This window comes from Lolium rigidum, chromosome 7 (assembly GCF_022539505.1).
Source record: "Lolium rigidum isolate FL_2022 chromosome 7, APGP_CSIRO_Lrig_0.1, whole genome shotgun sequence".
NCBI lineage: Eukaryota > Viridiplantae > Streptophyta > Magnoliopsida > Poales > Poaceae > Lolium > Lolium rigidum.
Genome location: NC_061514.1, coordinates 173,408,049 through 173,420,353, shown reverse-complemented (window position 1 = coordinate 173,420,353; position 12,305 = coordinate 173,408,049).

Sequence of the window (12,305 nt, the reverse complement as noted above, 5' to 3'; positions counted from 1 at the left end):
GTAGAGCCGGGAATCTCCCGGGATCGCGGCTGGCCCCGGTCCCTCCGAGCGGCGGCCCGCAAAGCCTTCCGGTCACACGTCCGATGCTGTCGCAAGGGCGTGCCACCCGACCTATACCTGGTCGTGAAGGTGTCGGATGATGCCTCGCTTAGTTTCCTGCATGGCATACACGTAAACATTAAATACGAGCCTCGATCGGCTCTCAAGGTTATCCCGTGAATCGGCTCAAAGAGCCGATCCACCCATGATTCGTACGAGGTGTACGAATATATGGTGGTCCTGCTTGATCAAGATAAAGCTAAAGCGATCTACGACGATTTAGGGTTTTCACCGCATAATCGGATCATCCTACTCACGATTGGGCCTCGCGCTCGCGTACGGTGATCGTAAGCCGATCCTAGACAGGGGCCTAAAAACCAACACGAGGTTGATCCCCGGAACATCCTCTGTCTAGGGCTAGCAAACTACACCCTACACGCCGCTGGATCCTCCAACCCTTTGTAAGGCCTAACTATTGCGGATATTAAACTAATCCTTGAAAAACAAGGAGCAACCGTAACGGATCGGATCTACTAAAAAATGATCAAGCGGGGTGCCGCCCCTACACCTAAGATAGGTGTAAGGGCGGCTAGATGTATAAGGGTTGCACTACGACGACGATATGATACGAAGAACCATGCTAACCCTAACACATCTAAGATAACTACGTTACTCGCCATCAAAAAGGCTTCAGAGACGAGCAACGCATGAACAACGTAATAAGCTTAGTGCTCGCCTAGATCGCAAGATGCGATCTACGCAGCATGGTGCTTACCAGGAGAAACCCTCGAGACGAAGGAGTTGGCGATGCGCCGAGATTGATTTGTGTTGAACGTTGGTTGTTGTTTATTTCATAAACCCTAGATACATATTTATAGTCCAGGGGACTTTCTAATTCAGGCGTGCACCTAACCGTGCACGGGTAAAACTCCAACTTCTAAATTAAGATGCGATCTACTATAATACAGATACATGGGCAATTTAGCCCAACTTCTTCGTGTCAAGCCGCTTCAGAGATCCTCCACGCGTACATCCTTCAAGCCCATCTCACTTACGGCCCATCTCCTGATTTGGCCAAAATCTGGTGATAACACATGCCCCCCTGGTTTTGGTAATGATAATTTCAAAACCACTCCGTTTTTCCTCCGAGGGGTCATGTCGTGGCAGAGCAGAACCGTCGCAGTATTTTTCATCATGACGACTTGCCTTCCCAACTTCTCTGCACGATTTGACAGCTTTTTGGCACCACCTCCTCGAAAACTGTTCGAACATTAAATCCCCACTTCTTTTATTTAACCGCACCGAACAGTTCTCCTCCTCATCCTCTCCACATTAGCACTCCAAAAGCCCTCCTGCGCACCATGTCTTCTTCTTCCTCCGCCTCATCGGGACTTTCCCTCGAGTCCTCTTCCTCCCACGAGCCGACGCCAGAACGGGACCCACAAGAGGTTCATGCGGCCAACATCCGCCGCGCCATAGAGGCCGGGGAGGAGCCCGGCCATGACTTCTCCATCTGGTCCGAGGACGACAAGTCCTCGACGGACGGGGAGAGCGACCTCCGCTTCCTTGCCGACGGGGAATCGGAGGAGGAGAGCGATGACGATCGCTTCTCCTGGGATGACTTCACCTCCTCCGAGGAGGTGAAGGAGGAGGAGGAGGACGACGACGACAGCTCCTCCGACGAGCCGCCGGCCAAGCGCCACCGCCCCCGGCCGGGGAATCTCGGTGATTTCGACGGCCGACGACGACGACGACGAGGAGGAGGATGAGGACAACGAAGGTCCCGCCGGCGGCCGCTACGGCAGCGACGACGAGCCCGCCGGGAGCAGCGCCGAACGGCGGCGACGAGGGTGACGACGAGGGCAGCGACGGCCCGTAGATAGGACCCTTAGCATAGGATCGGTAGTAGTAGACGGGGCAATTTATCCCCTTAGTACTCCCTTTGAGAGCAATCAGCTCTTCTATGTAAGAAATCTCGTTTATCAATGAAGAAATTCCCCAATTTGATTTTGCCGATTTCCTTTATGCCAATTTAGCCGATTTCCCCTCATACCGATTCCGCCGATCATCGCTTAGCCAATGCTCAATGAGCCGATGACAACGCATCGGTCTCTCATAATCCGTTCTTCATCTCTTTGACGTCGGAGTGATCGTGAACTTGATCAATGCTCAAAAGCTGATGTTAACATATCAATCCTTCACGATCTATCTTTCACCTTTTTCGACCGATGACTTTGAGCTCTGGTGGACAATGAGGCAGACCAACGCCTTTAAGAGAGCCCTAGAACCGTTGCTGAAACGACTTGACGCTGAAGCCAATACCTCTGGATATTCAGATATTCAGTGATACTCTTCAAACCTGCCCAATCCCCTTGAAAAAGGTTATGATGGAGGGCCATCCGATGAAATCTCAATCGGCTTCTTAGGCACAGAATATCTACGCAGTCAGTTGCCCCCGAGCCTCCATCAAGGCGAGAACAGCAGTGGGCCAACCCAATCGTGCCACTGTCGGCTTCCAAGTCATGATGCAGAGCCAGCCGATTTCAACAAAATCGGCTCCCCAGAGCAGAGAACTGAGCTGCCGCCCGAGCTTTTCCAGGCAGAGAACCTTCGGAGTTCCGAGCCTCTGCTCACAACAGTTGTACCTCTGGAGTCGATGGCCATGCATCGGCTTTCTATCCTTAAGTCGATGTCTGTCTGCGCATCGGCTTTCTGAGATTTTTTTTTACGGCCGATTTATGTATCGGCCCCCATACTTCAATACCCATCATCAAAGAATATCTTGGGCTGCTGGGCATTTGAAAGACGCTTCTACTTCATATCCTCGTGTTTTATCCACCTAGGTGCCCCCCGAGCCGATTCTTTCAAGGGACTTGATGGTATCGGCTCTTCAGGTATTCCCTGTTGGATCAAATGTTGGACCTATGTAGAATATATAGTGAGGATAATTTTGGCCGATTGCTGGAATCGGCCTCCACGTTGCTTGCTCGATGAAGGTTTTTTGCAATGTTCCTCCATAAATCCTTGGGGCCGATCTCCTGGATCGGCATCGCCACGTTTGTCCATAGATGCTATTTTTGTTACACGGTCAGGCCGGTGGATGAAACCAACCTAACCCCGTCCTTTGTCACGTTGATGCGCTCGCAGTCGTCCAATCCTGGAGCACTAAACTCCGTTGGAAGGATGGAGACCATGTTTGTGCCAGCCGATGTCTCATCATCGGTTTTCTTTTGTCTGGGCGCCACTCTTTCCTTTGTGGCCGACCTTCTTCGTCCAGGGGTTCGCTGAATTTTGGCGGCCGGATCAGGCCGTGCCTTCCTCAACGTGTGCAGGTATAACCTTTCAGCTTCCTCCAACCCACGCGGACGCTGAACCCTTCGCTTCGGGAACGGCTGAGGCCATCGTGGCACCACCTTGGCCGATGATACTTGTCTTCTTCTTCATCATCGTCCTCTAGTTCCTCGAGATCTTCCACCCGAGCGGACTCAGCATGCTTGTTCCGAGGCGGGAGAGGCCCTAGACGTTTGAACAGGGACACGTTAGCTGCATCCTTCTTCTTTTGTTTACATTCTGGGCAATTGCCGATTGTAGGCAATCGGCTCATTCCTGAATCCCAGCAGTGTCTGAAGAAGGGGCAGTCCCAGAGCCTATCCACGTCGTCTTGCTCTCTCGACTTTTCCTTGGCGTGGCACTCATATCGCTCCTCGTCGCGATCATGCCGGCGACGTCTCCTGTCGTCTCTAGCCAGACGATCTTTTTCATCACCGTCGTTGTGTCGCCGGTGTTGGTCGTATTGACCCACATACTTGTTGAGGAGGTGATCAGAGAGAGGTCGCTGATAACTTACATTCCTTACTTCTCCCTCTGTGATGTAGCGCTTGCCATCGTGACGGAGCCGATCGCGTGGAGCGGCTTCCTCTGTGTCCTTGCTATGAGAGCAGCTGCCCTCATCTCCGTCCTTACCAGAGTGGTGCCCAGGTCCTACCATGTTGATATTGCACGAGAAATCTGGCTGGCACCCTCCATGGTAAGTATACTCCACCATATTAACGGCGGGGAAGGGGTGTGTGTCGACCTTCATGGCGTACTGGTTGAAAATTAGCCGCCCCTTTTCTATCGCCATTTGGATCTGCTGACGCCACACCCTGCAGTCGTTAGTGGCGTGGGTGAATGTGTTATGCCACTTGCAGTATGGCTTTCCGTTCAACTCCTGCACCGTGGGGATCTTGTGGCCTTCGGGTACCTTTAGCTGCTTCTCCGTGAGTAAGAGGTCGAAAATCTGATCAGCTTTGGTCACGTCGAAGTCGAACCCTTTTGGAGGGCCTTGTGGCCTAACCCACTTGCAGGACACGGGGCCTGCCGCCCGAGTCCATTCAGCCACTGCTACCTCTCGATCTCCCGCAGCACCTTCATCCTCGTCTGCCTCAACCAGGACCACCGCACGCTTGAATTTGTCCTGGTAAACATCTGGGTGGCGCTGTTCATATGCTGACAGCTTCTGCACCATGTGCGCCAATGAAGGGTAGTCTTCTTGGGAGGCCACGTCCTTGATCGATGATGAGAGACCCACCACCACCAACTCGATCGCTTCTTTTCACTTACGTGAACCGAATAGCATCGGTTCCTAATGGTCCCGAAGCGCTGGATGTATTCCGACACCGTTTCCCCGCGCTTCTGTCGTACTTGTGCTAGATCGGCAATACCAGCCTCGGAAGCCTCTGAGTGATATTGTATGTGGAACTGCTCTTCCAACTGCTTCCAAGTCCGGATTGAGTTCGGTGGCAGCGATGTGTACCACCCGAAAGCCGATCCTGTGAGGGACCGTGCGAAGAACCTCACACGCAGCTCGTCCGATGCTGAGATCGTGCCCAGCTGTGCCAAATATCGGCTCACATGCTCGATGGAGCTGGAACCATCCGATCCACTAAACTTTGTGAAGTCGTGGAGCCGATATTTGGGTGGTAGCGGGATCAATTCGTACTCGTTGGGGTACGGCTTGGTATAGCCGATTGTCCTCCTTTTCGGCATCATGCCGAACTGGTCCTTCAGAATTGTACAAATCTGATCCGCGGTGATGGCTGAAGGTGTCGAACCCTGAAGATTCGCCGGGGTGGCATACTTAGCCAGCCATGCTTGCTTTTCCAATTCTGAGCCAACTGCAGGAGCTGAGCTCGGAGGTTTGTCGGAGTGGCGTATTTAGCTAGCCACGTCCGCTTCTCAAGATCTGCTCCCGACGTTCCTCCTCGCTGTTCCGAAGTCCCCGCCGTTGCTCGGTTCGAGAGTGCCCGATTATCGCAGTCTGGCACGTATGCGCACGTGTATCCGTGCGGGATCTCCTTGGGCGCCTCATGTAGGAATTGGTAGTCACTAGGGTCACCACCAATCTTGTAGACGACGTATGCCGATGAGTTCGGCACTTCTGGTGCTGCCAACGCGAACGGCAGCGGTGGACGGGACTGGAGTGGCATCTCTCCTTGGTAAGTCCCCAGAGCTGGTCCCGACGGAGAATACCGATGGCTCATGATTTCCTGGATCACGCGCGAGCGACACGCTCCAAAGTGTTCACCGGGCTCTCGAGTGGCGGTGCAGCGAATGAGCCACCATGAAGTTGATCTCCCGACGCAGCGACCTGGTGCGTTCTTCGACGGGGCGGACAGGTCCACTCCATCGAGCGCGCCTTCAGGTGAGAACCCCTTCCACCCGATGCCATGGGAGCGGATTCCGTGGAAAGAGCCGATGAGGTCGGCTTCGAGGACTGCTTTGATCTCGTCATGCTTCTTCTTGAGCTCGTCGGCCGGATCCTCGTACTTGACCGGAGTGCCTTCCGCCATCTCGGATGTAGATGGCAATGCGGTGGATGTCGAAGATGGTCCCACCGGGCGTGCCGGAATGTGTTGCGGTCGGAAACCCACCGGCGGGCAGCGACCGGCAACACCGTAGAGCCGGGAATCTCCCGAGACCGCGGCCGGCCCCGGTCCCTCCGAGCGACGGCCCGCAAAGCCTTCCCGGTCACACGTCCGATGTTGTCGCAAGGGCGTGCCACCCGACCTATACCTGGTCGGGAAGGTGTCGGATGATGCCTCGCTTAGTTTCCTCGCATGGCATACACGTAAACATTAAATACGAGCCTCGATCGGCTCTCGGGTTATCTCTGTGAATCGGCTCAAAGAGCCGATCCACCCATGATTCGTACGAGGTGTACGAATATATGGTGGTCCTGCTTGATCAAGATAAAGCTAAAGCGATCTACGACGATTTAGGGTTTTCACCGCATAATCGGATCATCCTACTCACGATTGGGCCTCGCGCTCGCGTACGGTGATCGTAAGCCGATCCTAGACAGGGCCAAAAAACCAACACGAGGTTGATCCCCGAACATCCTGTCTAGGGCTAGCAAACTACACCCTACACGCCGCTGGATCCTCCAACCCTTTGTAAGGCCTAACTATTGCGGATATTAAACTAATCCTTGAAAAACAAGGAGCAACCGTAACGGATCGGATCTACTAAACAATGATCAAGCGGGTGCCGCCCCTACACCTAAGATAGGTGTAAGGGCGGCTAGATGTATAAGGGTTGCACTACGACAGCATATGATACGAAGAACCATGCTAACCCTAACACATCTAAGATAACTACGTTACTCGCCATCAAAAAGGCTTCAGCACGAGCAACGCATGAACAACGTAATAAGCTTGTGCTGCCTAGATCGGAAGATGCGATCTAGGCAGCATGGTGCTTACCAGGAGAAACCCTCGAGACGAAGGAGTTGGCGATGCGCCGAGATTGATTTGTGTTGAACGTTGGTTGTTGTTTATTTCATAAACCCTAGATACATATTTATAGTCCAGGGGACTTTCTAATTCAGGCGTGCACCTAACCGTGCACGGGTAAAACTCCAACTTCTAAATTAAGATGCGATCTACTAATACAGATACATGGGCAATTTAGCCCAACTTCTTCGTGTCAAGCCGCTTCAGAGATCCTCCACGCGTACATCCTTCAAGCCCATCTCACTTACGGCCCATCTCCTGATTTGGCCAAAATCTGGTGATAACACTTCCCTCGAAGACTGTTGCGATCCCCTATACTTGTGGGTTATCACACGGAGGGGTCCTGTTCCCAACCACCAATCCAACCAGAAGTAGGTTCGCCTCCCACTACGAACTTTATGTTTGGCCTCGAGCTTGAAATGCCATTTCACCTTTTGTATAGCGTTCCAAAACTCGGAGCCATGGGTAGGGATCTTGTTATCACCAGAATTTGACCGGATCAGAGGTGGGCCGCGATTGGAGATGGGCTTGAAGAATATACATAGAAGGAATACATGAATCGGCCTTGTATACAAAGTTTGGGCTAGTTTGCCCGTGTATCTGTACCATAGTAGGATACGTGTCGGTTAGATAGAGTTTGGGCTCGTGCCCGGTTGGGATTATTCCCACATTAGAAAGTCCCCCGGACTATAAATATGTATCTAGGGTTTATGAAATAAACAACAATCACGTTCACCACAAACCAATCTAGGCGCATCGCCAACTCCCCCGTCTCGAGGGTTTCTTCCGGGTAAGCACCATGCTGCCTAGATCGCATCTTGCGATCTAGGCAGCACACGTTTATTCGTCCTCCATGTGTTGCTCGTGCTGAAGCCTTTTTGATGGCGAGCAACGTAGTTATCATAGATGTTTTAGGTTTAGCATTGTTCTTCGTATCATATGCTATCGTCGTGCAACCCTTAGGCATCTAGCCGCCCTTACGCCTATCTTGGGTGTAAGGGCGGCACCCCGCTTGATCATTATTTAGTAGATCCGATCCGTTATGATTGCTCCTTGTTCTTCAAGGATTAGTTTAATATCTGCATTGTTAGGCCTTACAAACGGGTCGAAGGATCCGATGGCGCGTAGGGTGTAGTTTGCTAGCCCTAGACAGGATGTTCCGAGGATCAACTTCGTGTTGGTTTTTAGGCCTTGTCTAGGGTCGGTTTACGATCACCGTGCGTGGACGCCAGGCTCGATCACGAGTAGGATGTTCCGATTATGCGGTGAAAACCCCAAATCGTAGTAGGTCGTTTTAGCTTTATCTTGATCAAGCAGGACCACCATCTGATCGTACGCCTAGTATGCATCATGGGTGGATCGGCTCTTTGAGCCGATTCACAGGATAACCTGAGAGCCGATCGAGGCTCGTATTTAACGTTTACGTGTATGCCATGCAGGAAACTAAGCGAGGCATCATCCGACACCTTCCTGACCAGGTATAGGTCAGGTGGCACGCCCTTGCACCAGCATCGGACGTGCGTGCCGAAGGCTTTGCGGGCCGTCGCTCGGAGGGACCAGTGGCCAGCCGCAGTCCTGGGAGATTCCCGGCTCTACGGTGTTGCCCGTCGCTGCCCGCCGGTGGGTTTCTGACCGCAACACATTCTGGCACGCCCGGTGGGACCATCTTCGACATCAACCACATCGCCATCTACGTCTGAGATGGCGGAAGGCACTCCGGTCAAGTACGAGGATCTGACTGAGGAGCTCAAGAAGAAGCATGACGAGATCAAAGCAGTCCTCGAAGCCGACCTCATCGGCTCCTTTCACAGAACCCGCTCACATGGCATCAGGTGGAAAGGGTTCTCACCTGAAGGCGCGCTCGATAGAGTGGACCTGTCCGCCCCGTCGAAGAACGCACCGTGTCGCCGCGTCGAGAGATTAACTTCATGGTGGCTCATTCGCCGCACCGCCATTCCGAGAGCCTCGGTGAACACTTTGGAGCGTGTCGCTCGCGCGTGATCCAGGAAATCATGAGCCATCAGTATTCTCCGTCGAGACCAGCTCGGGGACTTACCAAGGAGAGATGCCACTCCGAGTCCCGTCCACCGCCGCCGTTTGCGTTGGCAGCACCGAAGTGCCGAGTTCATCGGCATACGTCGTCTACAAGATCGGTGGTGACCCTAGTGACTACCAATTCTTGCATGAGGCGCCCAAGGAGATCCCGCACGGATACACGTGCGCATACGTGCCGACTGCAGAATCGGGCGCTCGAACCCGAGTCGCGACCAGCAGGGACTTCCGGAACAGCAGGAGGAACGTCGGGAACAGATCTTGAGAAGCAGACGTGGCTAGCTAAGTATGCCACTCCGACAAACCTCCAGAGCTCAGCTCCTGCAGTTGGCTCAGAACTAGAAAAGCAAGCATGGCTGGCTAAGTATGCCACCCCGGCGAACCTTCAGAGTTCGACGCCTGCAGCCATCACCGCGGATCAAATCTGTACAATCCTGAAGGATCAGTTCGGCATGATGCCGAAAAGGAGGACAATCGGCTATTCCAAGCCGTACCCCAATGAGTACGAGTTGATCCCGCTACCACCCAAATATCGGCTCCCTGATTTCACCAAGTTTAACGGATCGGATGGTTCCGGCTCCATCGAGCATGTGAGCCGATATTTGGCACAGCTGGGCACGATCTCAACGATCGACGAGCTGCGTGTGAGGTTCTTCGCACGTCCCTCACGGATCGGCTTTCGGGTGGTACACATCGCTGCCACCAAACTCAATCCGGACTTGGAAGCGCTTGGAAGATCAGTCCACGTGCGCATCACTCGGAAGCTTCGAGGCCGGCATTGCCGATCTAGCACAAGTACGACGAGCGCGGGGAAACAGATGGCGAATACGTCCAGCCGCTTCAGACCGTTAGGAACCGATGCTATTCGGTTCATGTGAGTGAAAAGAAGCGAGTCGAGTTGGCGGTGGTGGGTCTCTCATCATCGATCAAGGACGTGGCCTCCCAAGCGGACTACCCTTCATCGGCGCACATGGTGCAGAAGCTGTCAGCATATGAACAGCGCCACCCAGATGTTTACCAGGATAAATTCAAGCGTGCGGTGGTCCTGGTTGATGCAGAAGATGAAGGCTCTGCGGGAGATCAAGAGATAGCAGTGGCTGAATGGACTCGGGGGGCAAGCCCCGTGTCCTGTAAGTGGGTCAAGCCACAAGGTCCTCCAAAAGGGTTTGACTTCGACGTGACCAAAGCTGAGCAGATTTTCGACCTCTTACTCAAGGAGAAGCAGCTAAAGTTACCCGAAGGCCACAAGATCCCCACGGTGCAGGAGCTGAACGGAAAGCCATACTACAAGTGGCATAACACGTTCACCCACGCCACCAACGACTGCAGGGTGTGGCGTCGCAAGTCCAAATGGCGATAGAACAAGGGCGGCTAATTTTCAGCCAAGACGCCATGAAGGTCGACACGCACCCCTTCCCCGCCGTTAACATGGTGGAGTGCACTTACCATGGAGGGTGCCAGCCAGGATTCTCGTGCAATATCAACATGGTAGGACCTGGGCACCACTCTAGTAAGGACGGAGATGAGGGCAGCTGCTCTCATAGCAAGGACACAGAGGAAGCCGCTCTACGTGATCGGCTCCGTCACGATGGCAAGCGCTACATCACAGAGGGAGAAGTGAGGAACGTAAGATATCAGCGACCTCTCTCTGATCACCTCCTCAACAAGTATGTGGGTCAATACGACCAACGCCGGTGATACAACGACGATGATGAAAGAGATAGTCTGGCTAGGGACGCCAGGAGACACCGTCGACATGATCGTGACGAGGAGAGACATGAGCGCCACGCCAAGGAAGAGTCGAGAGAGCAAGACGACGTGGATAGGCACTGGGACTGCCCCTTCTTCAGACACTGCTGGGATTCAGGAATGAGCCGATTGCCAACAATCGGCAACTGTCCAGAATGTAGACAAAAGAAGAAGGATGCAGCTAACGTGTCCGTGTTCAAACGTCTAGGGCCTCTCCCGCCTCAGAACAAGAACGCTGAGTCCGCTCGGGTAGAAGATCTCGAGGAACTAGAGGACGATGACGAAGAAGAAGACAAGTATCATCGGCCAAGGTGGTGCCCTGATGGGCTCAGCCGTTCCCAAAAGCGAAGGGTTCAGCGACTACGTGGGTTGGAGCAAGCCGAAAGTTTATACCTGCACACGTTGAGGAAAGCGCGGCCTGATCTGGCCGCTAAAATTCAGCGAACCCTGGACGAAGAAGGTGGGCCACAAAGGAAAGAGTGGCGCCCCAGACAAAAGAAAGCCGATGATGAGACATCGGCTGGCACAAACATGGTGTTCATCCTTCCAACGGAGTTTAGTGCTCCAGGAGTAGACGAAGCACTCGTGGCACACCTTGATCTGCGGCCCACGGCCGGTCATCTTTGAGAAGCCACGAGAAAGAAGCTACGGCATCCGAAGGCCCCGTACTTGCGAGGTTACATCAATGGGCAGCCTGTCAACAAGATGTTGGTGGACACCGGAGCGGCGATCAACATCATGCCATACTCCATGCTACGTCGGTTGGGACGCTCTAGCTCGGATCCGATCAAGACCAATGTGACACCGAGCGATTTCAACGGCCAAGCATCCGACGCACAAGGTGTTACGAACGTGGATCTGACCGTAGGAAGGAAAACCGTCCCTACGACGTTCTTTATTGTCGACGAGCAAGAGCACCTATGCTGTCCTACTAGGCGAGAGATTGGATCCACGCCAATCGTTGCATTCCATCCACGATGCACCAATGCCTAATACAGTGGGATGGAGATGAAGTAGAAGTCGTCCACGCAGATGATTCAGCCGAGATTTCAACGGCTGGCATGAACGTTTGGGAGACATCGGGCCAAGAGCCACTCTCGAGCATCAATTTGGACGACCGCGAGCGCATCGACGTGACAAAGGACGGGGTTAGGCTGGTTTTATCCACCGGCCTGACCGTGTAACAAGAGCAGCATCTATGGACAAACGTGGCGATGCCGATCCATGTGATCGGCCCCAAGGATCTATGGAGGAACATTACAAAACCTTCATTGAGCAATTCAACATGGAGGCCGATTCCAGCAATCGGCCAAAATTATCTTCACCATACATTCTGCCTGGGTTCAACGTCGATCTAATGGGCAATGGTTTTGCGTCGGCTGTTGAGCTGGAAGAAGTCCACACTGATCCTAACGGAGCCGACGTTCACATATAGTGCCTTGGCTAACCACAGAGCCGATATCAGCAGTTACCTGGCAGAATCGGCTCGGGGGGCACCTAATCAGATGAACATGTGCGATACATGTGCAGTGAAACATTGGGGGCCGATAGGAAAAATCGGCCCGTAAAAAAAATTCATGGGATCTAAGGAACAAAGCCGATGCGTGGCCATCGACTCTAGCACAAATTTCATGGGATCTACCAGTTGCGTGTTCAAGACACGAGGACCTCCACAAATTTCATGGGATCTAC